The sequence below is a fragment of the Pristis pectinata genome, chromosome 8 (genome assembly GCF_009764475.1).
Source record: "Pristis pectinata isolate sPriPec2 chromosome 8, sPriPec2.1.pri, whole genome shotgun sequence".
Classification (NCBI taxonomy): Eukaryota; Metazoa; Chordata; class Chondrichthyes; order Rhinopristiformes; family Pristidae; genus Pristis; species Pristis pectinata.
In genome coordinates, this window is record NC_067412.1 from 5,461,353 (window position 1) to 5,477,101 (window position 15,749).

Below are 15,749 nucleotides of genomic sequence, written 5' to 3' on the forward strand. Positions count from 1 at the left end.
ACAACATAAACCTGATTCTGATTCTGATACTATTGTACCTGCCTCAACCACTTTCTCTGGCAGCTCGTTCCACACACTCACCATCCTCTGGGTAAGAAATATTACTCAAATAGAACCTAAGTCAAAGGCAGAGTAGGCCATTCAGCCGCTCGAGCTTGTTCTGTCATTCAGTAAGATAACGCTAATTCAACCTGGGTCTCAGCTTCATTTCCCTACCCATTCTCCATAGCCCATGACACCATTACAACATGAAAATCTAACCCCACTTTGAATATATTCAATGACGTAGGGCAAGGAATTCCAGAGATTGTCTGAAAGAAAAGATTCCTCCTCATTTCCAGTGTAATTGGGCAACGCCCCTCCCTTAGTCTGAAACCATGACTCCTAGTTTGAGATTCATGTTTCATGTTTCATGTGACCAATATCGCATTGCTATTTATGGGATCTTGCTCTGTACAATTTGGCTGCTTCTGATTTTACCACAGCAAGTAAACTTCAATACTTATTAAACTGGAAAGAGTGCAGAAAAGATTTACGGGGATGTTGCCAGGACTTGAGGGACTGAGTTATAGGGAGAGGTTGGACAGGCTAGGACTTTTTTCCTTGGAGTGTAGGAGACTGAGAGGTGTATAAAATCATGAGGGGCATAGATAGGGTGAATGCACACAGTGTTTTTCCCAGGGTTGGAGAATCAAGAACTAGAGGGCATGGGTTTAAGGTGAGAGGGGAGAGATTGAGGAGCAACTTTTTTACACAGAGGGTGGTGAGTATATGGAACGAGCTGCCAGAGGAAGTGGTTGAGGCAGGTACAATAACAACTTTTAAAGGACAGTTGGGCAGGTATTTGGATAGGAAAGGTTTAGAGGGATATGGGCCAAACGCGGGCAAATGGAGCTGGCCTGGATGGGAATCTTGATCAGCATGGACCAGTTGGGCCGAAGGGCTTGTTTCTGCGCTGTATGACTCTATTAAAATATCGGTCCTTGTGGGTTCCTTGATTGACACTCAGCAAAGAGTCTACCTGCTCTCCGATTGCCTTGGACAGCAGGGTGTCATGGGGTCAAAGGTTCTGGCAACTAAATGAATGAGTGTGAGGGAGAAGGGTTGCCATTGGAGGCAGGAGGTCCTATGATGTTACTTCGAGCAATATGCCTGCTCAAAACAAGTGCCATATGTCAACATGTTCACTCCCTTGTGAGAAGGGTTTTGCATCATAAGAGCTGTGTATGTTTTTTGAAGCGATTCACTGTCTTGTGTCCAGTAGGTTGAACAGGTGATCACCAGAGCATCGCATGAGCTATTGTGAAAGCCCCAGATGAATTTAGCCTTTGACGGAATTCAAGGCTAGAATCACTCAGGGAGAAGCCTCAGCCCTGCTTCCAGCCATCTGTTGTCTTTGAGAAGATGCTGATCAGAATTCCTTTAATCGCTGCTTGGTAAAAACTGAAAATAATAGTCCTGAGTCCTCATGAGGAAACAAAGCAGGCATGCAGACTGTTTGCAATTAAGAACCATGTTTGTTTAATATTGAAATCAGGGGACTGTTTCCATGCCTATTCTGACATTTCACAGCCCAGGCACAGGAAATGGGCATTAATTGATCCACTGTAGTGATAATAGCACATGCTTAATTAGGGTTAGTCACTGATGAACCATTTCAGAATGGGGCGTCAAATGAGGAGGTTTTGACTGATTTTCTTTGAACGCGTTTGTGCTTTGTTGTGCCTGCGACATATCCTAGTGTTATCCGTAATGATTCCCCAATTAAATGCCACCAGTTTAATGCTTGAGGAACAGGCAGGGTAACAGGGAACGGTTCATTGTTGCTGAGTGTTCCATCTGATATCCTATCCTTGAACCCACCCCCTTCCCAACACCCACCACCACCTGACAACAAGGACTTCCACTAATGCAGCACCTTTTATGACCCCTGGCAGGAGTGTTGTTTCACATCAAGGCTTACAAGGTTGCTTGCTCATGGAGGTAGGATTCTGAGGAGCGTCGTAAAGGAGGTGAGAGAGGGAGGTCCGGGAGGGAATTCCAGAGATTTGGAATTCCAGAGTTTGGAGAAAAGAAGTCAAGAGGAAAGAACTCGGGGGGATCTGGGAAAGGGAAGGTTAATGTGTTTGCTTGTATAGAGGTTACACAGAAACCCAGTGGTGTAGCCTCGACATTCAACTATTGCCCTTGTTTTGGGAAGTGTTAATGGAAAGTGAATGTATTATTGCAAATGAACATAGAACATAGAACAATACAGCACAGTACAGGCCCTTCGGCCCACAATGTTGTGCTGACATTTTCTCCTGCTCTAAGATCTATCTAACCCTTCCCTCCCACGTAGCCTCCCCATTCCTCTATCATTCATGTATCTCCTAAATGTCCCTAATGTATCTGCCCAATTTGTGACCCAATTTGTCTCTGCAAAGAAGTCAGCGGATCCCTTTGATCACACGCCCTTCCCAACAGTCCCCGTTCTTGCATCATCCCCCAGCTCACTGACCGATAACAGTTCCTTGATTGATCGGACCCTGATTTTAAATTTTACGTCCTTGATCTCAAACCCCTCGCCCTCCTGGGCCCAATAACCTTCTCCAGCCCAACAAAGCCCCACAACCATGGTGCTCCTGCAAATCTGACCTCTCACTTTTTCCTAAATTGTCTCCTCCCACCATGAGGTCCCCTGAGGGATGGGATTTGTCTCCCTCTCCTCCTTTCAGTCTTTTTCCAAAGTTTAGGTAGAAATCTGGGATGAGGTGGACGGCGCTCTTTAAATGCAAGGTACTGTTTGTTTCGAACAACTGCAGAAGAAGCCTGTTGTGAAAGGCAGCTTTTAAATACTTGCTCTTTGAAGAGAATTGGATTGGTGCAGTGAGGTGGAACATTAAGCTCCCACCTGTAGCAGCTGCGTTTGGATGCTGTTCAGGCAGAAATGATGGTGGTTTTCTCTCCGATCTGTGATGGTGTTTAATGGTCTTCTGTGAAATGACTGTTACCTGTTTCAGTCTATTACTCAGTGCCCATTAACCCACAGCACATGACAGACTTCAATTCCACACCTACTGACCCCCACAGTTCTGCTCTTAAAGCACTTGATGATGTTAAGTCACACCACTCCCTGTCCCTCCCCCACTATTATCGGTGTTTTTTTGAGTTTGGGCAGGGGCTTGTATTGTGGTTAGCGCCGCAGCCTGGCATTTCGCCGTGCCTCTCTCGGTCGCTGTCTCTCTCTCTCTGTCTCTCTCTCTCCCCCTCTCTCCCTCTCTCCCCTCTTTCCCGCTCTCTTCCCCTCTCCCGCCCTCTCTCCCCTCTCTCCCCCTCCCTCTCCCTCTCTCTCCCCCCCTCTCCCCTCTCTCCCCTCCCTCTCTCTCCCTCCCTCTCCCTCTCTCTCTCCACCTCTCCCTCTCTCCCCTCCCTCTCTCTCCCTCCCTCTCTCCCCCCTCCCGCTCTCTCCCCCCTCTCTCCCCCTCCCTCTCCCTCTCTCTCCCTCTCTCTCCCCCTCTCCCTCTCTCTCCCCCTCCCTCTCCCTCTCTCTCTCCCCCTCTCCCCTCTCTCCCCTCCCTCTCTCTCCCTCCCTCTCTCCCCCCTCCCGCTCTCTCCCCTCTCTCTCCCCTCCCTCTCCCTCTCTCTCTCCCCCTCTCCCCTCTCTCTCCCTCCCTCCCTCCCCCTCCCGCTCTCTCCCTCCCTCTCTCCCCCCGCTCTCTCCCCTCTCTCTCCCCCTCTCCCTCTCTCTCCCCTCCCTCTCTCTCCCTCCCTCTCTCCCCCCCTCCCGCTCTCTCCCCCCTCTCTCCCCCCTCTCTCTCCCCCCTCTCCCCTCTCTCCCCTTTTCTCTCTCTCTCTCTGCCTCTTGCTCATCAGCCCTCCCCTCCCTCTGTCTGTCCTGCTCCTCCTTTCCCCTCCCTCGTCTACCCCCTCCCCCCTCTCTCCCCTTCCCTCCCTCTCTGCCCATCCCCCTCCACATTTCCCTTTCCCTTTCCTCTCTCGCACTCTTTCCTTCTCTCCTTCTCTCTCTGCCTCTCTCCCTTTCTTTCTCTCGCCCTTTATCTCTCTTCCTCACTCTCACTCACTCCCTTTCTCCCCTCCTCTGTTCCTCTTGCTTTCTCTCTCTCTGTCTCTCTATCACCCTCTGGCACTCTCCCTCTCTCTCTCTCTCTCTACCTCTTGACAATCTCTCCCTCCCTCTCAGCCTCGCTCATCTCTTTTTCTCTCTCCCTCTCACTCTCTCTCTCTCTCTCTATCTCTTCCTCCCTCTCATACTCTCATCTCTGAGACAGAAAGTCATAGGCTCAAGCCCACTTCACTATCAAAGTCGGTGCTGATGATCCCGGGATGATACAGAGGCAGTGCTGCACTCACAGCAGTGCCACCTTTCAGATGTGCCAACTGCTTTCTAATAACCCAAAAGCAAAGCACTTGAATACTAGAAATCTGAAATAAAAATAGCAAATGCCTGAAGTATTGACTGAGCCAGGCAGCATCTGTTGAGAAAGAAACACAGTTTGATAAATTTTATAGAGAGGACATGAAAAGTACTGGCTTAAGATTTGTTCTGTGCTTCAGAGCTGGTACTGTTTGTTTCACGTCCCAGTAGTAACACAGGGTGGTGCACAACACGGAAGGTGTTACGTGTGATTGGATTGCCCAGCACACATTGGGTACACTGACTTCCTTCCTCCGGCAGGCACGGTAGTGTAGCAGTTAGCGTAACGCTATTACAGCGCCAGCGACCTGGGTTCAATTCCCGCCGTTGTCTGTAAGGAGTTTGTACGTTCTCCCCGTGTCTGCGTGGGTTTCCTCCGGGTGCTCCGGTTTCCTCCCACATTCCAAAGACGTACAGGTTAGGAAGTTGCGGGCATGCTACGTTGGTGCCGGAAGCGTGGCGACACTTGCGGGCTGTCCCCCAGAACACTCTACGCAAAAGATGCATTTCACTGCATGTTTCGATGTTCATGTGACTAATAAAGAAATCTTAGTTTATCTCTGGGCAGGTATGGTAGTGTAGCGGTTAGCGTAACGCTTTACAGCGCCAGTGACCCGGGTTCAAATCCGGCCGCTGTCTGTAAGGAGTTTGTACATTCTCCCCGTGTGTCTGCGTGGGTTTCCTCCGAGTGCTCCGGTTTCCTCCCACATTCCAAAGACGTACGGGTTAGGAAGTTGTGGGTGTGCTATGTTGGCGCCGGAAGCGTGGCCACACTTACGGGCTGCCCCCAGAACGCTCTATGCAAAAAAAGATGTATTTCACAGTGTGTTTCGATGTACATGTGACTAATAGTTTCTCTCATCATCTCATCTTCTCACTCTGCAGTGACAGAGATGGTCCAGGAGCTGAAGCTGGCCATGAGATGGATGAGTGAGGCTGCGCAGTGATAGGGAGGAAACCAATATGGTCACAGCTTCAGAATCAGAATCAGATTTATTATCACTGACTTAGATGACATGAAATTTGTCGTTTTGCGGCAGCAGCACAGTGCAAAGACATAAAATTAATCTAAATTACAAAATAAATAAATAGTGCAAAATAAAGGAATAACGAGGTAGTGTTCATGGGTTCATGGACCGTTCAGAAATCTGATGGCGGAGGGGAAAAAGCTGTTTCTGAATCATTGAGTGTGGATCTTCAGGCTCCTGTACCTCCTCCCCGGTGGTAGTAACGAGAAGAGGGCATGTCCCGGATGGTGAGGGTCCTACGTGGTGGATGCCGCCTTCTTGAGACACCGCCTCTTGAAGATGTCCTCGATGGTGGGGAAGGTTGTGCCCGTGGTGGAGCTGGCTGAGTCTACAACCCTATGCAGCCTCTTGCGATCCTGTGCATTGGAGCCTCCATACCAGGCAGTGATGCAACCAGTCAGAATGCTCTCCACTGTACATCTGTAGAAATTTGCAAGAGTATTTGGTGACATACCGAATCTCCTCAAACTCCTAACGAAGTAGATCCACTGGCGTGCCTTCTTCATGATTGCATCAATGTGTTGGGCCCAGGATAGATCATCTGAGATGTTGACGCCCAGGAACTTGAAGCTGCTCACCCTATCCACCGCTGACCCCTCAATAAGGACTGGTGCGTGTTCTCCCAACTTCCCCTTCCTGAAGTCCACAATCAGTTCCTTGGTCTTGCTGACATTGAGTGCGAGGTTGTTGTTGCAACACCACTCAACCAGCCGATCTACCTCACTCCTGTACGCCTCCTCGTCGCCATCTGAGATTCTGCCAACAAAAGTGGTGTCATCGGTGAATTTATAGATGGTGCTTGAGCTGTGCCTAGACACACAGTCATGAGTGTAGAGAGAGTAGAGCAGTGGGCTAAGCACGTATCTTTGAGGTGCACAGGTGTTGATTGTCAGTGAGGAGGAGATGTTACTATCGATCTGTACTGACTGTGGTTTCCTGATAAGGAAGTCGAGGATCCATTTGCAGAGGGAAGTACAGAGGCCCAGGTTTAGAAGCTTGGTGATGGGATGACGGTGTTGAACGCTGAGCTGTAATCGATAAACAGCAGCCTGAGGTACGTGGCGGGCACGGTAGTGTAGCGGTTAGCGTAACGCTTTACAGCACCAGCGACCCGGGTTCAAACCCTGCCGCTGTCTGTAAGGAGTTTGTACGTTCTCCCTGTGTCTGCGTGGGTTTCCTCCGGGTGCTCCGGTTTCATCCCACATTCCAAAGGTGTACAGGTTAGGAAGTTGTGGGCATGCTATGTTGGCGCCGGAAGTGTGGCGATACTTGCGGGCTGCCCCCAGAACACTCTACGCAGAAGATGCATTTCACTGTGTGTTTCAATGTACATGTGACTAATAAAGATATCTTGTCTTATGTTGTCTAGGTGCTCCAAAGCCGAGTGGAGAGCCAGTGAGATTGCGTCCACTGTAGACCTGTTGTGGCGGTAGGTGAATTGCAGTGGTTGGGTGGGGGAAGGTGAAGTTTTTGACTGGGTCAGCAGCTGGCTTGAGGTGGGACAGTTTTTGCTACTGAGGGGGTTGTGTGGGTTCGGTAGAACATTTAAAGGGGTGACTGGGCCCTGGAAGTGGTTGGACTGGTGCCCTTTAAGTTGTTGAGCCTGAAATAACGTCTCCTGGTTTGCTCTTCTTCCGTACAAGGCACTCACAAGACAAACGCCGACAAATAAATTGGATGCCATCACACAAGTCCTGATGCTCCCGTGCATAATGTGGGAAGCTGGAAACACCATCCAGCAAGAGCCACACACTACATACCTAATAGAACATAGAACACTGCAGCACAGTACAGCCACAATGTTGTGCCGATATTTTATCCTGCTCCAAGATCTATCTAACCCTTCCCTCCCACATAGCCCTCCATTTCTCTATCATCCATGGAGTCTCTTAAATGTCTCTAATAAACCTCATAAGAGTCTCTTAAATATCCCTAATGTATCTACCCCCACAACCTCTGCAGGCAGTGTGTTCCATGCACCCACCACTCTCTGTGTAAAAAACTTACCCCTGACATCCTCCTTATGCCTTCCTCCAATCACCTTAAAATTATGTCCCCTCGTGTTAGCCATTAGGCATCTAGCAGTTGGTTTTCGGATTAAGTCCCATTGCCTGGCACTGTTTTGAAGAGCTGAGGGTTTCTCTGTAGTGTCCTGGTCCATGTCCATTCCTTCCCCTCCAGAAGACAGGTGATCTGGTCGATATTCCACTGCGAGGTTTACCACTTACAACTTGGTTTCCTCAATAGCAATCTCACATTATCTGGATTGAAAGCCATTGTCAATCTTCGGCCTACTTACCTAGCTGATCAAAGCAGCATATCACTGATGGTGAAATATGCCCTTAGCTTGTGGAAGGTGCTATAGAAATGCAGGAACATCTTTGTGCCTTTCTTTTAAACTATGCTGTTGGCAACCAATGAGTAAATAGTGCCAAAGAAGGGTATGCTTTTATATATAGCTGCATCTGAAATTGTTCAGGTTCAATCACTTTCTCTTCAGATGCATACCTGGAGATGAATGTCAATCAAAATACAAATAAACTGCTGCACCCAGTGTTGCTAAGTGTTACGAATCATCGTTTCTGCTTCTCAAACTTCTTTTTACAGGGTATATTTTCCAACTCCTTTGTCAGAGCTCTCCTGCTCAATCCCTCTCTGCACCTTTTTTAAATATTAAAAACTTTAGTGATAAATCTGTTTTTCACTTCAGCAGGTTAGAACTGGAGATAAGAGGAACATCAAACCACTTTCATAAGCCGTCGGATGGAAAGAGCAAGAGTTGGGAAAAAACACTCCAATATTTAAGATAAGATTTCTTTATTAGTCACGTGTATGTCGAAAGTGAAATGCATCTTTTGCGTAGAGTGTTCTGGGGGGCAGCCCGCAAGTGTTGCCACGCTTCCGGTGCCAACATAGCATGCCCACAACTTCCTAACCTGTACGTCTTTGAATGTGGGAGGAAACCGGAGCACCCGGAGGAAACCCATGCAGACAACGGAGAGAACGTACAAACTCCTTACAGACAGCGGCGGGATTTGAACCCGGTCACTGGCGCTGGTAATAGCGTTACGTTAACCGCTACACTACCGTGCTTGCCTGTGCATTTTAATGGAAGCAGCATGTGCTTACATTAAAATAACATCACATGTTACAGAGTTTGAGATTTCCATAAATAGGTCAAGGTGTGCATTGTTTGTGATTAATTTGAAATCGAAAAATGAATTTTTGATTGCTTTGCAACATTTAATCTCACTGTACAATCCATCTCCTGAGATCACTGCCCCATATCAGCTCAAGGATCCTACCATCGTTAATCGTTTTATGGTAAGATCATGGCATTTGCTGCTGTAGATCGAAGTTATTAAAGGATTGTAATGTGCATTGCTGGGCATATTCAGCTTCCTATAGCTGATAAGATGATGCAGTTTACTATTAACTGCTACATTTTAAAGGGTCAAAGAATGCAGACAGCTAGGAGTTGTGTTGTGTATTTCCACTGATGTTTGAAGCCAGTAACATTAAGTTTAATTTATATGGCACTTTTCACAACTTCTGTCAAGAGTTGCAGTAAATCAGATTGTGTCATGGGATATTTTGCATCGGCTGGGTGGGCAGAGGGGCCTCCCTTTACAGACTCATCGGACACTTCCTACAGTGTGGGGGAGCGGACTGTGGAATGGCAGTCAGATATCTCTGCTCAGATCTCCTGAGCCGGGTTTGAACCCGCAACCTTCTGACTTAGAATGTGGGTGCTGGCGACTGGGCCTGAGATCGCATGTGCAAGGTCGCATGCGGACGCAGATGTGCACGCACAAATGCGGGAACAGATGTGCATGCATACTCACTGTTTTCCCTGGAGCAAAGGAAACTGAAAGTGATCTAATCGAGGTTTATAAAATCATAAGGGACATAGATAAGATGGATCGTCTTTTCCCCAGGGTGGGGGAGTCCAAATCTAGAGGGCACAAGTTTAAGGTGAGAGGGGAAAGATTTAAAAGGGTCAACTTTTTCACACAGAGGGTGGTGGGTATATGGAATGAGCTGCCAGAGGAAGTGGTAGAGATACAATTACAATGTTTAAAATGGACAGGTTCCTGCATAGGAAAGGTTTAGAGGGATATGGGCCAACTGCAGGCAAACAGGACGAGCTCAAGGAGACACCTTGGTCAGCACGGACGAGTTGGGTCGCAGGGCCTGTTTCCCTGCTGTATTACTCTAGGACTCTAATATCAATATTGGAGCCATCTCATCATCAGTTCAGGAGGCCCAGAGATCATACAAAGGGGTCGGGCGATTTAATGAGTGCATTGATTAAAAACAAAAGGGAAGTTTCAAAACATCTTAATTGACATTTGATACAAAGCTGGCACTCCTCAACTGTGCACAGTCTGACCGGGCTTGCTCTTTTGCTGATGAAAATAAAAGGATTGGATTTCTGGCGTAATGTGTACTTTACTTCAACTTCCTTGAAAATAGAGGTGTAATTCATCACAGCGGAAACTTGATCAGGAAGGCAGAACAAGGAGTGGCACAGGTCAAGCCATGAGCAAAATGATAACTTAGAGAGAAAAAGAAATATCCCATTGTAGCAAACTTTCCAAGCAACGCGGTTCCCAGACTCCTCTTTCACACAAAGTATGCTTTCCTTCCTGAACTGATTAATGTCTCAGATCCACGGACACTAATTTGCAAGCAGGAATTAAATCATTATGTGGTGGTAGGGTAATGGGCAAGGACTCAAGTTGGGCGGTGCAGTGGCACAGCAGGTTGAAACGCTGCCCCACAGCGCCGGAGACCCGGGTTCGATCCTGAGCTCTGATGCTGTGTGGAGTTTGCACGTTCTCCCTGTGACCGTGTGGGTTTCCCCCTGGATGCTCAGGTTTCGTCCCACATCCTGAAGGTGCACAGGTTGGTAGATTAATTGGTCACTGTAAATTGCCCCTAGTGTGCAGGTGACTGGTAGAATCAGAAGGTAGAGGGAATAGAGTTAGAGCAGGATCGGTGAGTGGTTGACGGTTGGTTTGGACTCAGTGAGTTGAAGCCTCACATCTGTATCTCTCTCTCTCTCTGTTACTCCAGCTGGATCTCACAAAGAACTTCGTTGCCATAACGAGATAAATGACGTTGCCATAACGAGGCTGCCATAACTTTGTTGGCAGGCACGGTAGTATAGCGGTTAGTGTAACTCTATTACAGCGCCAGTGACCCGGGTTCAATTCCGGCCGCTGTCTGTAAGGAGTTTGTACGTTCTCCCCATGACTGCATGGGGTTCCTCCGGGTGCTCCGGTTTCCTACAACATTCCAAAAGACGTACAGGTTAGGAAGTTGTGGGCATGCTATGTTGGCGCCAGATGCGTGCCGACACTTGCAGGCTGTCCCCCAGAGCACTCTACGCAAAAAGATGCATTTCACTGTGTTTCGATATACATGTGACTAATAAAGATATCTTGTCTTGTTTAAATATTCACTCATATTTAAAACCAACATAGATGATGGAATAGAAAACCATGTTTCGAAGTTTGTCAATGATTATTTCAAGGCACGAGGAAGCAATTGGAATGTTGGACGTCACTGCAAGGAGAGATGGAGTAGAAACGAAGGGGAGTCTTGTTACAACCGGACAGGGAGTCGGTGAGACCAGAACTGGTACACGGCTTACAATTATTTTATATTAGCAACAATATGATTGCATTGGAGGTAATTCAAGGAAGGTTCTCTGCGTTGGACACATTGGAACAGGTTGGGTGGCTATTCACTGGAGTTTAGAAGAATGGGTGGTGATCTTATTGACTGTGCTGCTGCTGCAAAAGGCTAACTTTAAGATCAGATTTCTTTATTAGTCACATGTACATCGAAACACACAGTGAAATGCCACTTTTGCGTAGAGTGTTCTGGGGGCAGCCCGCAAGTGTCGCCACGCTTCCGGCGCCAACATAACATGCCCACAACTTCCTAACCCGTACGTCCTTGGAATGTGGGAGGAAACCCACGCAGACACGGGGAGAACGTACAAACTCCTTACAGACAGCAGCGGGAACTGAACCCGGGTTGCTGGCGCTGTAATAGTGTCACGCTAACCGCTACACTACCGTGTTTCATGGCATTTATACCCTGGACATGTCTGCCCATGACAATAAACTTGAACTTGAACTTGGACACACATACAACATTCTGAAGGGGTTGACAGGGTTGGTTCTGAGAGCATGTTTCCCCTAGTGTGGGGGTCTACACTGGGGGGAATAGTCTTCAATTGAAGTTGATAATGAAGTATTCCTTCCTCAAAGGGCTGGGAATCTTTAGTACAGAGGCTTCCCAGGTTACGGTAGACCTGATTTTCGGAGATCATCATTTGCTGTCCCAGGACATCATCTCGGGAGTTCGCTCCAAGTTGCACACTCTTCTGAATTTATTGAGATTCCTTCGTCGTCACTGGGTCTAAATCCTGGGACTCCCTCCCCAACATCACTGTGGGAGCCCATTCACCAGTGGGACTGCAATGGTTCAAGAAGGCGGCTCAACCACACCTTCTGAAGGGTAACTGGGACGGGCAATAAATGCTGGGGTTGTCGCTAATGAATAATGAAAGCACACAGACAGACAGACGCACACACAGACACACAGACACACACACACACACACACACAGACACACACACACACACACACACAGACACACACAGACACACACACATGCACACACACACACACACACACACAGACACACACAGACATACACACAGACACACACACACACAGACACAGACACACACAGACACACACACAGACACACACAAACACACAGACACACTTTCACACGCAGGCACACAAACACACGCACATATACACACACAGGCACAGACACACACACAAACACACACACAGACACACACAAACACACACACACACACACACACAGACACAGACACACACACACACAGACACACACACACACACACATACACACACAGAGACACAGACAGACACAGACACACAGACACACAGACACAGACGCACACACACACACACACACACACACACACACACATAAAAAGCCAAAAGCCAGCTGCATGTTTAGTTTGGAAGTGTCTCTCTGCTGGCTCCACACATTAACAGGTGATGCATCCGTTACTGACAGCAGACACTGTGGTCTCTGGCAGAAGAGCTCTGTGGAGCCCAAGCCTGATTTATTTTCTATTTTGTTTTTAAATAACTGTTTCAAAACCAAACATGAAACTAAAACTAAAACGGCATCCTTGGTATGTGCAAACAAACCTTCTCACAGTCGACTGGTTTGTTGTTGGGGATCTGATTACCTCCCCTGCTCTGAAACCCTCTCTGTTTCACTCGCCTGTTCTCTGAGCAGGGTGGCAAGTTCTCATAAAAAGTGACACTAATGCAGTAAATCCAGGGCACACTCCTTGCCTGAACTGTCCTGGCACACCCAGTGGTTTTACTGATTTGACTAAAGCTCCTTCAGTAATGCTGCTGCCTGTTTTAACTGATTTAATGATCCGTATCAGGCAGTAGTTCACAGCAAGGAAGGCAAGAAATTACATTTCTATAACACATTTAACAACTTGAGGACATCTCAAAGCATGTTAGCCATAGAAGTAGGTAGTGCAGATTGTATTGTATTGTATTGGTTTATTATTGTCACTTGTATTGAGGTACAGTGAAAAACTTGTCTTGCAAACCGATCGTACAGGTCAATTCATTACACAGTGCAGTTACATTGAGCAGAGCTGCTGCCTCACAGCTCCAGAGACCCTGGTTCAATCCTGACCTCAGGTACTGTCTATGTGGAATTTGCACGTTCTCCTTGTGACATAGAACATAGAACATTACAGCACAGTACAGGCCCTTTGGCCCACAATGTTGTGCTGACATTTTATCCTGCTCTAAGATCTATCTAAAACTCTTCCCTCCCACATAGCCCTCCATTTCTCTATCATTCCTGTGGCTATCTAAGGGTCTCTTAAATGTCCCTAATGTATCTGCCCCCACAACCTCGGCCGGCAGTGCGTACCACGCACCCACCACTCTCTGTGTGAAAAACTTACCTCTGACATCCCCCTTATACCTTCCTCCAATCACCTTAAAATTATGCCCCGTCGTGTTAGCCATTTTTGCCCTGGGAAAAAGTCTCTGACTGTCCACTCGATCTATGCCTCTTATCATCTTGTACACCTCTATCAGGTCACCTCTCATCCTCCTTCTCTCCAAAGGGAAAAGCCCGAGCTCACTCAACCTATCCAATCCAGGCAGCATCCTGGTAAATCTCCTCTGCACCCGCTCTAAAGCTTCCACATCCTTCCTATAATGAGGTGACCAGAACTGAACACAATACTCCAAGTGTGGTCTAACCAGAGTTCTATAGAGCTGCAACATCACCTCGCAGCTCTTGAATGCAATACCCTGACTAATGAAGGCCAACACTCTATATGCCTTCTTAACAACCCTATTGACCTGCGCGGCAATCTTGAGGGATCTACGGACATGGACCCCACGATCCCTCTGTTCCTCCACACTGTGAAGAGTCCTGCCATTAACCTTGTATTCTGCCTTCAAATTTGATCTTCCAAAGTGTATCACGTCACACTTTTCCGGGTTGAACTCCATCTGCCACTTCTCAGCCCAGCTCTATATCCTATTGATGTCTTGTTGTAATCTACAGCAACCTTCTGCACGATCCACAACACCACCAACCTTTGTATCATCTGTAAACTTACTAACCCACCCTTCCACATCCTCATCCAAGTCATGTATAAAAATCACAAAGAACAGGGGTTCCAGAACAGATCCCTGCGGAACACCACCGGTCACTGACCTCCAGGCAGAATACGTTCCATCTACCACCACCCTATGTCTTCTATGAGCGAGCCAATTCTGGATCCACACAGCCAAGTTTTCCTGGATCCCATGCCTCCTGACTTTCTGAATGAGCCTTCCATGAGGAACCTTATCAAATGCCTTACTAAAATCCATGTACACCACATCCACTGCTCTACCTTCATCAATGTGCTTTGTCATCGTGACAATGTGGGTTTTCTCCGGGTGCTCCAGTTTCCTCCTATATGCCAAACACGTGTGGATTGGTTTGTTAGTTGGCCGCTGTAAAATGCCCCTAGTGTGTAGGTGAGTGTAGAATATGGGGGAGATGATGGGGTTGAATTGAGAATGAGTTGAGGTGTGGGCACAGCTCAGCACATCACGGAATCCAGCCTCCCCTCCATTGACTCTGTCTACACTTCCCACTGCCTCGGGAAAACAGTCAACGTAATCAAGGACCCCTCCCACCCTGGTCATTCTATCTTCTCGCCCCTCCTGTTGGGCAGAAGATAGAAAAGATTGAGAGCAGGTACCACCAGGTTCAAGGGCAGCTTCTATCCCGCTGTTGTCAGACTCTTGAACAGACCTCCCATCCACTAAATAGATGAACTCTTGATCTCCCAATCTACCTCATCGTGGCCCTTGCACTTTATTTGTCTACCTGTACTGCACCTGTTAAGCATTCTGTTTTCCTTTTTACTATCTCAATGTATGGCAGGGTCTGCCTGGATGGAACACAAACAAAGCTTTTCACTGTGTCTCACTACGTTTGACAACAATAAACCAATTCCAATTGCTACATCTATCTGCGGAGGTGAAGGACTGAGCAGGGACTTCAAGGGAGGTGCAGAACCTTCAATTATCACCGACCCGTTAGCAAGATCTGTCCTTGATTTTACTTTGCGCTCAGAGATGGAATTCTCACTGGTGTGTGGAAAGTTTGTTCAAAGTTGCTCCACTTCCAAATCAAACCATCTGTTAGTTAATACTGTTTCATTCCCGGTGGCATTGGAATGGACAACGTCGGCATTTCTGTGCAGGAACTGTTACAGTGCGCTGGCAGTTTAAACATTCATGCACCAATGGGGTATCATTACACCGTCTATTTTACCTTCCAGCCAATCATTTCTACGGGGAATCCTCCTGCAGATGGTCAAAAAGCAGCTCAGTATCAGATTGTGACTTTGAGCATTTGGTGATTTGCTTTCAGTCCTGGGAAGAGCAAGTGTCCAGAAATGCAGGGCTACTGCGCTGCTTCAGGCAGTTTGCTCTTAGAGGGTGTTTCTTGCACATTAAGCTCACCCGAGCTTTTCGCTGACCGGTCAATAAGAAAATTTAACACCAAGGTGTGCAGTGAGGTGTTACAACGGGGTCTAAAAGCTCACTCACAGAGGAATTTTTCAGCAGGTTTTTGAGGAAGGAGAGGCAGAGGGTGTTGGGAAGAGAATTCTGGAGTTTGGGGGTTGGGAGCTGAAG